We start from the raw sequence: 16701 nt of genomic DNA, 5'->3' as shown, positions 1-16701 counted from the left end.
ATGAAAACATTACACGTCTTGCTGCCAGCCTAGGGTCCGAAAGCTCATGATAACATCCCAACAGATGAAAACATTACACGTCTTGCTGCCAGCCTAGGGTCCGAACGCTAACGCTTATAATAACATCCCGACAGGTGAAAACATTACACGTCTTGCTGCCAGCCTAGGGCCCTAACGCTTATAATAACATCCCGACCGATGAAAACATTACACGTCTTACTGCCAGCCTAGGGCCCTAACGCTTATAATAACATCCCGACCGATGAAAACATTACACGTTTTGCTGCCAGCCTAGGGTCCTAACGCTTATAACAACATTCCGACGGATGAAAACATTACACGTTTTTCTGCCAGATGAAAACATTACACGTTTTTCTGCCAGATGAAAACATTACACGTTTTGCTGCCAGCCTAGGGTCCTAACGCTTATAATAACATTTCTATAGATGAAATAAAGAAGACACATAAACCCTTACAATTTTCTCCCGACAAAATGGGTTTATAAAGAGCATCCTGATTACAGCTATTTTCAATATTAAGATTACGCCCAGTCACAAAGTGTTAAGTTACAAAGTCACGAATTTCACTGATATCTGAAAGGTTTTGATTAGTAAAGCAGGCAGTTAAAATGTGAGGTCTGTCTTGCCATTTCCAAAGAAACGGACAAGAGCAAAATTATGCATACAATCTAAGGAATTGGGGACCACAACATTATGCTTGGGGAAGGCCCTTGCATCAAAATAATACTGTATTAGATAGACACACTAATGATGGATATAAAAGCCAATCAATGCACGATCTACCCTTGTAACAAGATCGACTGGAAACTCTTCAACAAAATCGAAGGAGTTACAGTGACAAAGCGGATAAGGATAGGGAAGTGGGGAATATGGAGAGAGGAGGAGTACCCCTAGATACATTCCAGTTTATAGCCCATTTGCAGGAAATCGGGAAGGGAAGGAATAAGGAATAAGGGGAAAGGAAAGTACAGAACACGTAAAAAAGGGAGGGGCAGACCCTCGTGCGATGTTAGATAAGTATTAGGAGCCACCTGTAAGTACAGGCGACTAAGAAAAGAAGGGGAGGGAGTGAAAGGGTTTTTTGGTTCTTGCTATGTCTCCTGTTGCAAGGAGCACGTCTGCAGACTATTTGATGGTTGAAAAAGTTATGATGTTATTAATGAAATATTAATTTTAATTGTTAAATTAAAGTTTGACCTCCGCCACAAATAATGATCATGATTACGTTGAATAGTGAGATTCCTTGTGAGAGTGCATAGACCATCATCATCAAGAGATAGTTTGTCCCAGGTTTTCTGACCAAGCCTGTAGAACCTGATATTTAGAGGCTCCAACTTAGAATGCTGATACAATTCATATATTTTATTATAATATGGAGGTCTTTCTTTGTAAGCTCGCTTCAAAGCCTTGTTTTGAATGGCCTGCATTTAACTTAGAGATGTTTTGCTAAGTGCTCCAAATATTATGCTGGATATTCCCACTGTGGTCTGACTAATGATTTATACAATCTAAGATGTGTTTTGGTTGACCGACCTTTAAACCTTTTTAATTTATTGAGAGTTAACCTAGAAGCAGCTATTCTCGCCTTAACATGAATAAGGATGCCAGATATTTTAATGCTACACCCAAGTATTCATAGTTTTTGTTTAAATGGAATTCTAACGTTACCTATTACAACATCTGTGGGATTCGAGCTGATATTGAGAGAAGCTGAAATTTATTCATATTTGTAGTTATTTTCTGTTTCTTCTAATAGTTATTTTTTTTTTTTTTTGTATTTCCCGGACAGTCTCTCTATGTAGCATTGGTTTATTTTTAGTAGGGTAAGTAAGTTATGACTTTGGAGTGATCGCTTGCAAACATGATTTGAGGGCAACCCCGTGTAAGAGGAGGGGTATCTTTGATATAAAAGTTATATAGTGAAGGGGAGAGAACACTACCCTGAGGAACTCCTGACAGTAGCTGAGACTCTGGTCCTATTTATTCTTTCATTTTAATCATGGCCACTCGGTTGTCTAAAAGTTGCACAACAGTCTGGTTGCTAAATCTGGTAATTGAGTTTCCAACAGCTTGTATTTTAAACACTCGTGCCAAACCTTGTAAAAGGCTCGGCTGACTAGGTTACAACCAGATCCAAGACTTTTCTTGACTGCTATGAATTCATATAACCTGGCTAATGCAAGCCGAGTTCCTTTACCCTGGGCAAATCCATATTGATTGCTGTTTGTATGCAAATCATCGTCAAAGAATTCGTTAAACCTTACTATTATGATTTTTTCAAGAATCTTACCAGGCGTCTTGAATAGGGATATGGGTCTATAGTTAGAAACTGAGGTGAGATCTTTACCCTTTTTCCCCACGAAAGGAAATAGATAGTGCTCTCTTAAAAAACTCTGGCCAGTAACCCATCCTCATAGTTTCATTGAAGATGTCTTTTAGAAAGGCGAGCCTTGAGTTAGGGAGATTCTTAAGGCCAATTTTGTTGACTTTTGAGTGGCCTGGTGATTTGATTTTAAAACTTTTGATTACTCTGATGATATTTTGGAGTTGGTTTGGTATGAGAAATGGGTCCTTGACGTCTAGCCTACCTAGGTCTACAGTGTCATAGGGTATTATGTGATCAGCATGTTCACGAATTGCCTCAGTGGCAAGTTGGTCAAACCTTTGATTCTCTATTGGATTCATTTAAAAAAAATATTAGACCAGAATTCTCTGAAAATCACCCGATCTTGGGGTGAATAGATTTTTACGTTGTTATGAAGGATGTAGGCTATGGGTTGAGAGGCTGAACCTAAAAGTTTTCTGATCATTCGGCAGAATTTTTCTGGGTCTTTATAGGTGTCTTCACTTTCATTCAGAAGAGTATCCCAGGTTGAGATAATGAGATCGATTGATTCTATTTTGATTCGTTCTTGTATATTGTGAATGTATTCTAAAAGTTGATATGTTGGACATCGGCTACTAATTAAATCTAGGGCTTATTTATAACGAATCTGTAACAGCCTGAGATAATCTGATTTTTTAGAGTAAGGTAAGATCCTGTAAGTTTTGAGGGGGATATAGAGTTCTGAGGCTTCTTTGATCATCCCATACCAACAAGTTATTTTCTCATATATATAGGATTTATCCTTTAAGATGTTATCAGGTGCATCGTAGGTGTAGAGAGAGAGAATCATCGAGTGTGTCCTTGAAACGTTTCCAGTTGGCATTGTTGATGTCAAGTGTTGGACTAGTGACTACCAATATGGGTGTCACAGTAAGTTTTAGAATAACAGTAGATGGTCTAATGTGGTTAAAAGGCCTTGAGTGATTGAATAACTGAAGAAATGAAACCTCTTAGAGATAAAAATATCAGGCCTACTAGAACTTCTTCAGTTAATATATGTATAAAAAATCTGGTCCTGAATCATACAGAAACATACAAGACAGGTGATAAGAAAATCTCCCTTCAAGACCATCTACCTTTATAGCAAATCTTTGCACCAAAGTTGTACTGAAATCCTTTCAACCTTGTAAGAAGAGCTGATATGAAGAGATATTCATAACGTGCCCTTATAGACTGAGAAATAGGCACATACAAACAATAACTATGGACATCTATGTAAAAATGACCTATCCTCTTGACTATGTAAGAGAAACTATGTTGACAGTACAAATACGACCCAGACTGACCAACCATTATCGAAGATTACGTTTCTTATGAATCTAAGCACAAAAAAAAAAAAAAAAAAAGAAGAAGAAGAAGAAGAAGAAGATTAACAAGCACACTGACGGATCGATAGAGATAGAACTATAAAAAACAAGGTTTTGGATAAACTTTACCCATTCCTGCCTAATTGACTTTGTCAGTAGAGAACTTAGAAAGGAATAACAACTACTTGTGTCACATCAAATAACTTATTTTTGCTTCCACATGAAATGATTAAAACTCCTGAAAATCATATCTGATAATATATGGAGATATCCCACCCCCTACTCAATGCCAAGAGGAAATTGTTCGTAAAGTGACCTGCCCATGAAGTGGCAGTTCAGAATAATCCTCGCTGAGTAAAAGGACAAAATTAACATATAAAATGTAATAGAAAATAGCCTGCAAATGACTAGACAAATTAGGGTAGCACAGTGTTTACCATATACTAGCTGATATGTTTGACAGTTATACAGCATTTGTATCACATGAGCTTGTACACTGTAATGGTATTTCTGATTTTTGTATATATCGATATCGGACTCCCCTCGCACTGATAACCTGTTTAAATCTGTCTGTTCATGAATCATTGTTTGAATTTTTGTGACATTCTTGCTTGGAACGGCTTGTATATAAACTCATGATCCGTTGAAATAAAGTTAGCTGCACTTACCTTGTCTCTTTCTGTTACAACCTAACGGCTCTATCGTAATTTGCTAATCCGGGAGTGATCAATTGTGCGAGAACGTCTTATGGCAAAATGTTTAAATAGGTTTGCTAAAGGTAGTCATCTGTTCCCTAGTTTGCAGTTTAACTTTCAAAAAAGACTTGGAGCATGTGATGCCCTTACATCTCTAATGCTGTACAGAAATCCCTTGATTGTGGTCAGGAAGTTTGTATGATTGGCCTTGATTTTAATGCTGACTCTGACCGTGTTAATCTTGAGACCCATGTTTTCAAACTCAAACAATTAGGAGTGGGTTGGTCTTTTCTTAGCATCATTATTGAAATTTTGAGTAATAGATCGCAAAGAGTTATTGTTGATGGGTACCATAGTGAGTATAGCTCTAAAAATGTGATATCTGGTGTTCCTCAGGGTAGTGTTCTTGGCCCATTACATGTGATTTGGCATAGAAAACAAGCTCGTTGCATATGCAGATGATGCTACTCTCTTTGCATCAATTCCATCTCTCTGGGGTTGCTGGATCCCTTAATAGAGACCTAGCTAATATTAGTGCATGGTGCAAGTCATGGGGCATGAAGTTGAATCGTAACAAAACTCAAAATATAATTGTATGCAAGTCAAGGACAGTGACTCTTCAACATCCGGATCTCAGCATTGATATTTCTTTAACTCTTGTATAACTCTTTTAAAATTTTAGGTGAGATTCTTGACAGCAAATTTACTTTTGATAAACACATTACATCTGTCTCTTATTCAAAGGCACAAAAATTGACTTTGTGAGAAAGTCTTGTAAGATTTTTGGTGATCAATCTATTCTGAAGAAGTGTTTTAATTCTTTCATTCTACCTTGTTTCGAGTATTGGTCTCCTGTCTAGTCTTCAGCTGCTGATTCTCATCTTAATTTGTTGGACAGGAACTTTTAGAATACTGAATTTCTTACATCTTATCTAGATATTAATCTGTGGCACTGTCGTTCAGTTAGTTCATTATGCATGTTGCATAAAATTTTTCATAATTCTGACCATCTTTTACATTCAGATCCCGGACAGGACCATCCTGTTTACAACACTAGGCATGCATTTAATTCTATTAGTCATGCCTTCTCCATAATGAGGTTCAATACCACACAGTATTATAGAAGTTTTATTCCAGCTATGACCAAGTTGTGGAATGATTTACCTGATCAGGTAGTTGAATTGGTAGAAATCTAAATGTTCAAACTAGCAGCAAATGTTTTTTTTTTTTTCTTTTTTGTGGTTGTTGAACAGGCTGACATAGGTCTCTTTTTATAGTTTATATACGAAAGATGTGTTTTAACGTAGTTACTGTTCTTAAAATATTCTATTTTAATTGCTCATGACTTCTCTAAGTTTATTAATTTCCTTATTTCCTTTCTTCACTGGGACTATTTTTCCCTGCTGGAGCCCTTGGGCTTATATCATCCTGTTTCTCCAACCAGGGTAGTAGCTTAGCTAGTGAAAATAATATTAAAAACCCAAAGAAGTATATGACCGAATGTCTCTACAGCTAAACCAAAGTTGTTAAGCAATATACCTATTCTAATCAAAGAAAAACTTTTAATTGTTGTAAATCATCATCATCATCATCATCATCCTCATCATCTCCTCCTACGCCTATTGACGCAAAGGGCCTCGATTAGATTTCGGCAGTCGTCTGTCTTGAGCTTTATATCTCTAGTTTTTTTAGGATAGCTTCAACTTCAAACACACTGAATTCATTCATGGGCACATCAAGGTTTTCATCAGCTTTAGGTATATCAATCAAATTATTCCCTTCATATGTTCTATTCATAACTTCACTAAAGTGTTCCATCCAACGTTTTTTTTTTTTTTTCATCTTCTGTTGCTATAACAGAGCCATCTCTCTTTTTGAAGGGTATATGCTTCTTCTTCTTGCCCCAGTCGAGATTTCATAGATAATTCTATGAGCAATTTTCACACCATGGCCACTTCCTGAATTCATAGCTTTGTCGGCCTCATCTGCTTTATTGTCTAAATACTTTCTCCAGTCATTCCTGGCTTTTCTTTTGACCTTGCTGTCAATACTGGAATACTTAACATGCTGTACCTTGTAATTTTCATTACTTCCTCAAAAACTTTCAACAATCAATTTCTGTCTTTGTCTCCTTTTTATAGTATCCCAAGTATCATTAGATGTCCATGGCTTTCTCCTTATAACTTTTTGTCCCAGGACTTCGCTACCAACTGACTGATATATGTTCTTAATATCACACCATTCTTCATTAATTGTCTGTTCTTCGTCTCTCAAAGTCTCTAAGACTGCAAATCGATTCCTACATTCAATTGCAAACGTTTCTCTGTACTCTTCCTCTAGAAGCTTAGTTGTATCAAACCTAGGTATTCTATCTATCTTTCTCTTGGGTGCTTTCAGTTTTAATTTTAGTGTGGCAATGAGGAGCTGGTGATTACTACCAATATCTGCACCTCTATAGCTTCTTTCATTTCTCAGAGTCCTCCTTCCTTTATTAAAGGCAATGTGATCTATCTGATTTTTGTAATTGTCACATGGTGAAGTCCATGTTTACTTGTGGATGTTCTTATGTCGGAACAGAGTACCTCCAATGACAAGATTTTTTGCTGAACAGACACTTATGAAATGTGCTCCATTTTCATTTGCAACTTCACCAAGACCCTCGACACACAGTACACTCTCTATCCCTTGATTATTTCTTCCATCTTTAGCATTGAGGTCGCCAATCACAATTTTCATATGTCTCTCAAGGATCTCATCTATTTTCCCCTGCAGTTCGTCATAGTATTCATCTTCCCTTTCTTCTCTTCAGTGGAATCATTTGTTGGGGCATAGCAAACTATAATACTCATACTGCACAGCTTTGATTTAAACTTTGCTAGGAACAATCTACTATTTACAGCTCTCCTCTCAGTTAATGCCTTTTCTGTTCTTGGTGTCATCATCATTCCTACACCTTCTCTTCCAGCTCCATCTGATCTTCCTGAGTAAATATATATATATATTACTTTGGTCTAAAGTTTCCTTACCAATCCATTACAACGTGTTTCACTTAGGGCCAAGATATCCAAACTATATTTCATAAATTCACTCTCCACTTACTGTAACTTCCCAATCTGATTCATGGTTCTAACATTCCAATCACCTATTTTCAATTTTTCTTTAGTATTTATAAACCGGGAGATTCTTAGCACCCCGCTACGTCTGGGACTGGGGGCCATTCTTTCATCTTCTCTATCCATGACTGACTAAATCCATAGAGGATTCATTGGATAGATACATCAAAGGATAGCCAGTTCCGTGTGATGAGCAGTTGTAAATAAGAAAAATTAAACATAACTATGTACAATGAATAGTCATGGAATTTAAATCAATAAAACTCAAAACATTATTGTAATAAATTATACTGCAAGTTATGAAGGAAAAAAAAAGATTGAAAATATAATGTATTTAGAAAATAACTAAAAAAAATATAAAAAACATTCCAACTTTCACTTACTTTTCTCCACTTATCCTCCACACTCAGCGAATGCCAACCTAAGATAAAATAGGAAATTCATGGCGCCTATCAAATCTCTGCAGCGAGGGAAAATGACCGGGGAGCGGCCGAGTTAATGGCGCGTTACAGGAAAGGAGAACTTGAAAGCTTAAAATCTCTGGCACTCACTATGAACCACTTTGTGTGTGAGAGAGAGAGAGAGAGAGAGAGAGAGAGAGAGAGAGAGAGAGAGAGAGAGAGAGAGAGAGAGAATTACAAATTCAATGTAAATATTCAAATTTAATATTAGACAACTCGACACTTACTGTACATGGTTTGTATGATGCCGTCTATGTGCACGAGGTAACTAACTGTTTGTTATTCACTTTTACAAGGGTATTAACCTACTGTCATTTCAGAAACTACCCCACGCACATAAGGTATTTTTACTTACTGGAAAGATGGGGGAGATTTGCCTGTAGATTAATTCCAGTCCTCTGGAGTGCTGGATTACCTCTCTCTCTCTCTCTTCTCTCTCTCTCTCTCTCTCTCTCTCTCTCTCTCTCTCTCTCTCTCTCGAGAGAGAGAGAGAGAGAGAGAGAGAGAGAGAATTGCAAATAACTTAATCACCCACTAATCAACATTAATGATGGTTAGATTAATTAAATTTGAACTTAGGGTAAGTTTGGATATTATAAAATACCAAACCGAACTTGAATGATGTCCTATTCTAGGATCAATATTCAATGCCTGTCTCTGAGCAATACACCATTACTGCTCTGAATACGGTGTAATAGATTTTGATTTCCCGTTCAATTGCCATCCTTCAGTCATACTGCACTTCCAAGTTACTATTACCGTATTTTTAATCTCAACTTCTCTCTCTCTCTCTCTCTCTCTCTCTCTCTCTCTCTCTCTCTCTCTCTCTCTCTCTCTCTCTCTCTCACAAAAAATATCCCAATTATTTGAAGATTTTACCCGTTTTAAACCTACGTCCATACTATCATATAAATATCCTACATCCCTCTGCTTGCTGGACACAATAACCTCTGTTTTAATAGCATTGTCTTTATACCACCCTATCTATCCTAACATTCAATCAAGGAAAGCTCAGTTACTTCAGATAAATCCAAAAAATTTAACCAAAGTTTTTTTTTTTTTTCCCCGAGGCAAATAAGTATCTAAATCGGGCTCCATACACATAAGTATAATAATGGGGAAACAGAAAAGTGCTGGTGGCTATTCATGGGCACCAGGTAAGTACCATCTCGACTCTTCTTAAACTCTCAAGTGGTACTTGAATACTCTTCAAGAGCCATCTCCTTCACCTCTTGTCCTATCATTCCTTTCACTATATAAGTTTACATCATCAGCCAGGACTAAGGCCACATTCGATACTGACAACAAGACTTTAATTAACAAGTGACTAACCAAAATAAAACACATTAAAATTCGAGATAAAATGAGTGAAAAAATGTGTTTAGTTGAGAGAGAGAGAGAGAGAGAGAGAGAGAGAGAGGAGAGAGAGAGAGAGAGAGAGAGAGAGAGAGAGAGAGAGAGAGAGTCGTATACATCTCATCAACTAAGTTCACGACAAACTTCGAAGTGGATATACGAGAGAAGATATACTGTACCTGCCCCATTCCAATACTGTAGTGCCTTCATGCATAAAAATGAAGAGTAATTGGAGTGACCAAGAGATAATTTGTAACCCAATTCACGTCTTGCCTGCTGAATAACTAAATGATGAAAACGCTATCACCTCTGGTGTCTCTTCACATCTGCCCAATAAAACCAAAGTATCACTACCTTCATTATCTAAAAACACATTGCACTGAAAAGCATAGATCTGCTTGATCTTGGATTGCCTTTGCTTTCTTCCTGGACATACAGCGACTTGAAATAACAGGGATTTTCTTTCACACTTAATTCTTTGTGATAAACTAAAATTACCTTTGTATGGTTGCCGGCTTTGGTTCATATTCCAGCTTTATTTTAGTTCTTGTCCTCACCTCTTTGACATTAGGTTACCATCATCTACGGTTCATTGCTTATCCTCCAACGTCTTATAAAATGGATATACTTAATCTCATTATCACCTCATTCTCTAAACCTTAGTATTAATTCCTTATTTTTTTTCTCAATTACCATAAACACACACAAAAACACGCAAATGTAAAAAACGCATAACTACTGTAGGTTTCACAGGCAGTGCACCTAAAACTCACTTTCCTCTTAATGCCACTGTTAAACCAATTTAGTAGTACTGACGTGTTCTGCCCTAAGGCAGGTCCATTCATGGATTAGTCACCCTCCACAATTCTCTATTCACGGCACTGTTATACAGATAACAATTCGCATTATTTTTCAGCCTGATGCACATATATCATCAAATTAATTTTCTCCTTTGCTCTCATATTCACAAGAAGTGTTGAACAATCTACAATTAATCCTTAACATCAAATTACACTCTTCTTCACAGACCTATTCTATTGAATTTCATTGGCCCTCACACTTACACCCGTGACCTTAACGTCTTATATGAATTCCATTTCCATATTCACAAAATCCAAAATCTTTAAATCATAACTTAAAAAATCAAGACCGTCATGATAGTGACAGTGTTGCAGTTGGTTAAATAGTCAAGTGAAGACTGCTTAAGTAAACTCGCCGGGAATGGTCTCGAGATAACTCATTATTCAACAGGTTACCGATTTTCATTTGAATTAATAGGAAAAAATTTAATGTTTAAAAAGATTTTCAGCTTATGTGAATTTGCAGCAGTATATAGAATAATCAAGATACTTAACGAAAACGGGTTTAACTACAAGTTCACGAATCTGAAAATGCACGAGCGCCCTAGCGTTAATTTCTCGCGTCCAACTGTTACAAGATTCCGAATAAATTTTTATCCGTCATGTAACAGAATTACAATAAGTAACATTTTCTACAATACCATATTACAGTTCTATGTAGCCCATAATTTCCTTAAGGCTTATTGTTGCTCTTTTTATTGATTGGCTTTCCGAGATCTTTACAGCACATTTAACTTTTTCTTATTCCCCCAACGAACATTTATGAAACGTTTCAGATGGTATCCAGTTTAAAGGACATAAGCTACCTACTCTAAAAGTTGATTTCTACTACCATATTTGACTTTAAAAACCATTGGTTCTTGTGTCCAATACTAGGAAGAAAATACGTTGGAGGCGAAAGTGTATCCTACTCATCCCCAAGGATGCCAAGAAAAGATTACTATTCATAGCTTGAGATTTAACGTCGTCAAAGGAATCAACAAAGCCCTGGCCCCTGGGTTCAAGACAATGTTTGGGCACAGCATAAACGGTTAACGCATGAAAATACAGGGAATGAGAATCAGGGAGGTCAATCACATGAACGATGGAAAAAATAACAGGGAAGATATAATAAAATAAAATTCAATTTCATGGAATAACGCTTTCATCTAACACGAAATCATTTCCAATTTATAAACTAAAATCTTAAAAAAAGCAAAAAATATTTTCCAAAATATTGATAAATACTTAGATTTTCATAAATAATGCCAGCAAAGAAATCCATTCGTACACAAAGTTGCAAATGCCTTACCCATATTAAATCAATATTTTACAAATATACTGGTAAGTATTTTGTTAAAATTAAACTGGTTCATCTAACAGGTATGACTCTAAAAATAAACAAATTTAGACAAAAGAACCTGGGATGAATCCGATCAGAAAACTTCCACATTGGCTGGTTCACACAGATACACACAGAAGGCTCATCACCAGCTTATCGAGCTACCTTATATAAATTTGAACCAATTGTCTTTTTCTTGAACGCATTCCTTTGTTCCGTAGATATTGAAGACCCCTCTCCCTAACCCGGTTTTAAACACATCATTCATACCATACACAAAGCAGAACAAATCTGAAATTAAAATATTTTTCATCAATGACCTTTACTTCTATCTCTCCATAAGATAATAATCTCTTACAACACTCTCATCTACGCTGGTCATTTTACCGTATCTATGATTCTTCCTGTCACTCACCCTCTCAGTTCTTCTTATGCCACATATGCTGAACAAAGTTCTTCTCAAAGTTATTTTTTTTTTCCTATTTCATTTGCATTTAACATCTCCAATTCAGTTCCATTACTTCCATAGATACTCAAAATCATTTCCGTATATTTTGTAAACTTTCAAATACCCTCTTTACCTTACACACACACACACACACACACACACACACACACACACACACACGCATATATATATATATATATATATATATATATATATATATATATATATATATAAAACTAATATCTGTAATATGGACTCCAAAATACCAACAGTAAATAAACAATTACTTGTAATCTTCCACCATCCATATCAACATTAAATGCTCCTTTTTCTGGTCTCATTTTACCCTAAAACCTTACAATTGCTCAAAATGTTACTAAACTTTCTCCTCCTATAAAATCTTTCGCAATACTTTCACTATGATATGTAGTTTTCCCTCAATTTTCCCAATTACTTCTGTAACATCTAGAAAACATTATCAAACATCACTCAACCCATGGGCCGTTTTCTTACACTTCATCGTTGCAACTACATTTGTGTTTTTTCTGTCTTCTCACGTGACTCAATTATTAAAAAATAAAAAGACCAAAGGGAGATAATACATTTTAGGATTGGATGTTGAAATTTTGGGCCAGAGGCCAGGATGCTGGGGCCTAATAAGTCATTCAAAACCGTTATATACATTTAAATCATGTTTAAAATGTTGAAATATGATTGAACCACCATTTGGAAAAAGTACATAAAAGCATCACTGCACAGCATTCGTATATCAGAAAAAAATTGATTTAATTAAAAATACTGATTTCATGTAGATACCCAATCAGGGCATCTGCATCAGCATCTAAAATATCAGCCACCCGTTGAGATATTATCGCTAGAGAGTTATTGGGTACTTTGACTGGCCAGATAGTGATACATTGGATCCATAACTGGTTGGGGCTTATTTTGTCTTTGCCTACACATACACAAATAGTCTGGCCTATTCTTTCCACATTCTCCTGTCCTCATACACCTGACAACACTGAAATTACTAAACAATTCTTCTTTGCTCCAGGGGTAACTACTACACTGTAATTGTTCAGTGGCTTCTTTCGTCTTGGTAAGGGTAGAAGAAACTCTTTAGCTATGGTAAGCAGCTCTTCTAGGGGGACACTCCTAAATCAAACCCAATGTTCTCTAGTTCTGGGTAGAGCAATAGCCTCTGTACCAAGGCCTTCCACTGTCTTGGATTCGAGTTCTCTTGCTTGAGGGTACACTCGGCCATGCTGTTCTATCTTAATAATTTATCTCTCTCTCTCTCTCTCTCTCTCTCTCTCTCTCTCTCTCTCTCTCTCTCTCTCTCTCTCTCTCTCTCTCTCTCTCTCGTTTTTATAGTTTATATATAAAAGATCTAATCTAATGTCGTTACTGTTCTTGGTATATTTCATTTTGATTGTTTATTGCTTCTCTTGTAGTTTTTCACTTCCTTGTTTCCTTCCCTCACTGGGCTACTTTCCCTGCTGGAGACCTGAGACCTTGGGCATGTTGTTTTTCCAATTAGGGTTGCAGCGTAGCTTGTAATAATAATAATAATAATAATAATAATAATAACGGATTTAAGATCGATATGGTATTTACAAATTTGGAGCAGCTAATCCGAACGCGCACAACCAACAGTAATCTAGTAATCTGTCCCAATGAACACACTCGACCGTAGTACTACCATCTAAACCAAATTAGCTGTGTGTGAGGCGGGTATGATCAAAGCTCAAGTGTTCCTCACACCTATCTACAAATCTTAACACGAATTCACTTCTATCATGAAAACTTTTAATTACTCAACAACAGCAAACTATAGCCTCAACATATTCCAAGTTGCTTTTCCAACTATTCAATTATAAGGTTTCACCAACACTTATGATTTGCAGATGGCATAGTTGTGTTTAGTGAATTGTGGGAATTAAAAAAGATAGAAGATTTGAATAGAGAATGGAGAAATGTAGGACTGAAAATGAATATGAGTAAAACTAAGATAATGTTCAAGGAAAATCAAGACACAAAAAATAAGGTTTATAGACGAACCTCTAGAGATTGTTAAGGAATATACGTACTTAGGACAAAAAGCGTTTCCCCAGAACACGAAACCGAAATTAAAAGAAGGATAAGGATGTGATGGAGAGATTTTGGTAAACAAAATGAGATTATGAACAGTAAAATTAAATTTCCTTTAAAAAGAAAAGTATTAAATCAGATGGTCCTACCATTTCTAACATATGCGTCAGAAACTTGGTCTTACTAAACCCTTAGAACATTAGCTAGTTAAAACTCAAAGAACAATGGGAAGAATAGTGATGGGAATAACAATAAGAGGCAGAAAAAGAACACGACTATGAGAGCAAACTACAGTAGAAGATATTCTAACAACACGTAAGAAAAAGAAATGGACATGGGCAGAATATATGAGAATGAGATTATATATGGATATTAAGAATAACCGAATGGGTTCCTAGAGATTGCAAAAGAAGCAGGAGAAGGAAGAGAAGACAATTGATTGACGAACTAAGAAAGTTTGAGGGTGCCGACTGGCATGTAAATTTCATAAACAGACGCACGTGGAAGGATATGTCTGAAGTCTTTGGACTAGTAACGGCTGATGATGATGGTGTTGATGATACCTGCTATCAAGTTGTTTTAAACTTTGCCGCATACTTTTCATGATCTAAATTCACACTGCTCTTCCTATACAAAACCTCCACAAACTTTTTTTATCGGTCAAACCCTATTCATACAACGTCCTTGGCATAATATGGAATGTACCCTTATTACTTTATATAAAAAAAAAAAAACTTAATTCTTGTCACCTATTCCCTTGGAAACATTTTCCTCATCTACACATACCTTCTAAAAGTTGATCAGCGACGCAATCTTACTTGCATCATCATGCAGAAGCATCTCAGCTATAAGCCCATCAACCACTGGTGTCTTTTCATGCTTCAACCTTTTCATTGGCCCCTTTTCATCCTCAACAGTCACATCTACTATCACTCAAATATACAGAAACACCTTCCTGTCACGCATCATTAAAATTAGTCGTCTTTCCATCTCCCACATTCAAATTTTTAAAAATACTCAAACAACCCTTGAATGTATTCATTTCGACGAGTATCTTTCCATTTGGAACAGTCTACCACAATAGGGAAGGTTACGAACTGATCTAGTTTTTTCTTTGAATAAGCCTCGTAGAAATTTTTGAAGTCTTTCGATTCGTCTATATTGGGCCTATATATGGTCAATAACGATACCCACAGCTTGAATAATATTAGTCTCTTGAATAAAGTCTCATATTTCATTTAGAATATCTACGATAGTTCCCGATGAAGTTGACTTTACTCACTCACCAGGAATGGCGACTCCGGGCTCTTTAACTTGGGACATTATCGAATTGACGTTTCTATCCAGATCTAAAAATTAGTGGAATACCGTGATCAAATTTAACCCCACTAAAGGTTGCGCTGTTTCATTCCGTCCAGGGATAAACTAAATTATTTGGCTGACTTTGAAATTGTCCTTTATTTCAATAAGGTTCCTCAAACTATATAGGGATGGATTGAGAATAGGCAGAGCACCATTAAATAAAAATCTTTTGGATGTTGTTATAAAAAAATCAATACCACGATGAAAAGATGAACTGCATAGAAAACTGTCCCTTTTGAAACGATATATATATATATATATATATATATATATATATATATATATATATATATATATATATACAGTATATATATACATATAATATATATATATATATATATATATATATATATATATACATATATACAGTATATATATATATATATATATATATATATATATATATATATTTATATATATATATATATATATACAGTATATACTGTATATATATACATATATATATATATATATATATATATATATATATATACAATATATATATATATATATATATATGTATATATATATATATATATATATACTGTATATATATATATATACACATACACACGGTCACACTCAGTTCCCCCCGTCCCTCGGCCTCGGGAGATGGGTAGTAGTCATCACACCTTGTTGAGGTGAGGTGTGCGTGTATCTAAATATTTAGCAGTCATTTTTTGACGGGTCGCATACACTAATATATAATATTGACGGTGCAATGATTCATCGTAACTAATCCTCATTTTATATTTTATATTTTTCCTTTGAATCCTAGTTTAAACACGCTAATTGATGCTTACGGCAACCTTAGTCACTCAAATTGAGGGATGAACACATTTACCACCACGCAATGAGAGAGAGAGAGAGAGAGAGAGAGAGAGAGAGAGAGAGAGAGAGAGAGAGAGAGAGAGAATCATTAAGCGTCAGAGGCTTAATGTCAAATAAAAGAAAAATCTACAGTACACATCAGTAAGACATTGTCATGAACAACTTAAAAATAATTTTCACAAACGATCTAGTAAATTAATTAAATAAAATTAATCTTTCAAACAAGACATCAGTATTAGATAATTTAATAAAAGCTTGCAAAATCCTTTCCACAATATGGCTGCCAATCAGTCATCATGCTGTGGCCAGAATCAATCAATATTCTCGAGAAAACCTGGGCAATTTCTACGGCCAATCTACTTGAAAGAATCTATTATATACATCCGTGCTCATGGAAACTTGAAAAAGAAATCCAAGTAAAAAGTCACATGTTAGTTTCAAATAAATCCA

The 16701-nt window shown here is 35.7% G+C and overlaps 1 protein-coding gene across 2 annotated transcripts in view; it reads right to left on the bottom strand.

The window, feature by feature from the left end:
* The window catches only part of LOC137642591 (apoptosis-resistant E3 ubiquitin protein ligase 1), a 723802-nt gene that overhangs the window by 163495 nt on the left and 543606 nt on the right, over positions 1–16701 (bottom strand). The gene's annotated exons all lie outside the window — the stretch shown is intronic.

This window comes from Palaemon carinicauda, chromosome 6 (genome assembly GCF_036898095.1).
Source record: "Palaemon carinicauda isolate YSFRI2023 chromosome 6, ASM3689809v2, whole genome shotgun sequence".
NCBI lineage: Eukaryota > Metazoa > Arthropoda > Malacostraca > Decapoda > Palaemonidae > Palaemon > Palaemon carinicauda.
Note: the sequence above shows the minus strand (reverse complement) of the source record. Positions and strands in the feature narration are given on the sequence as shown.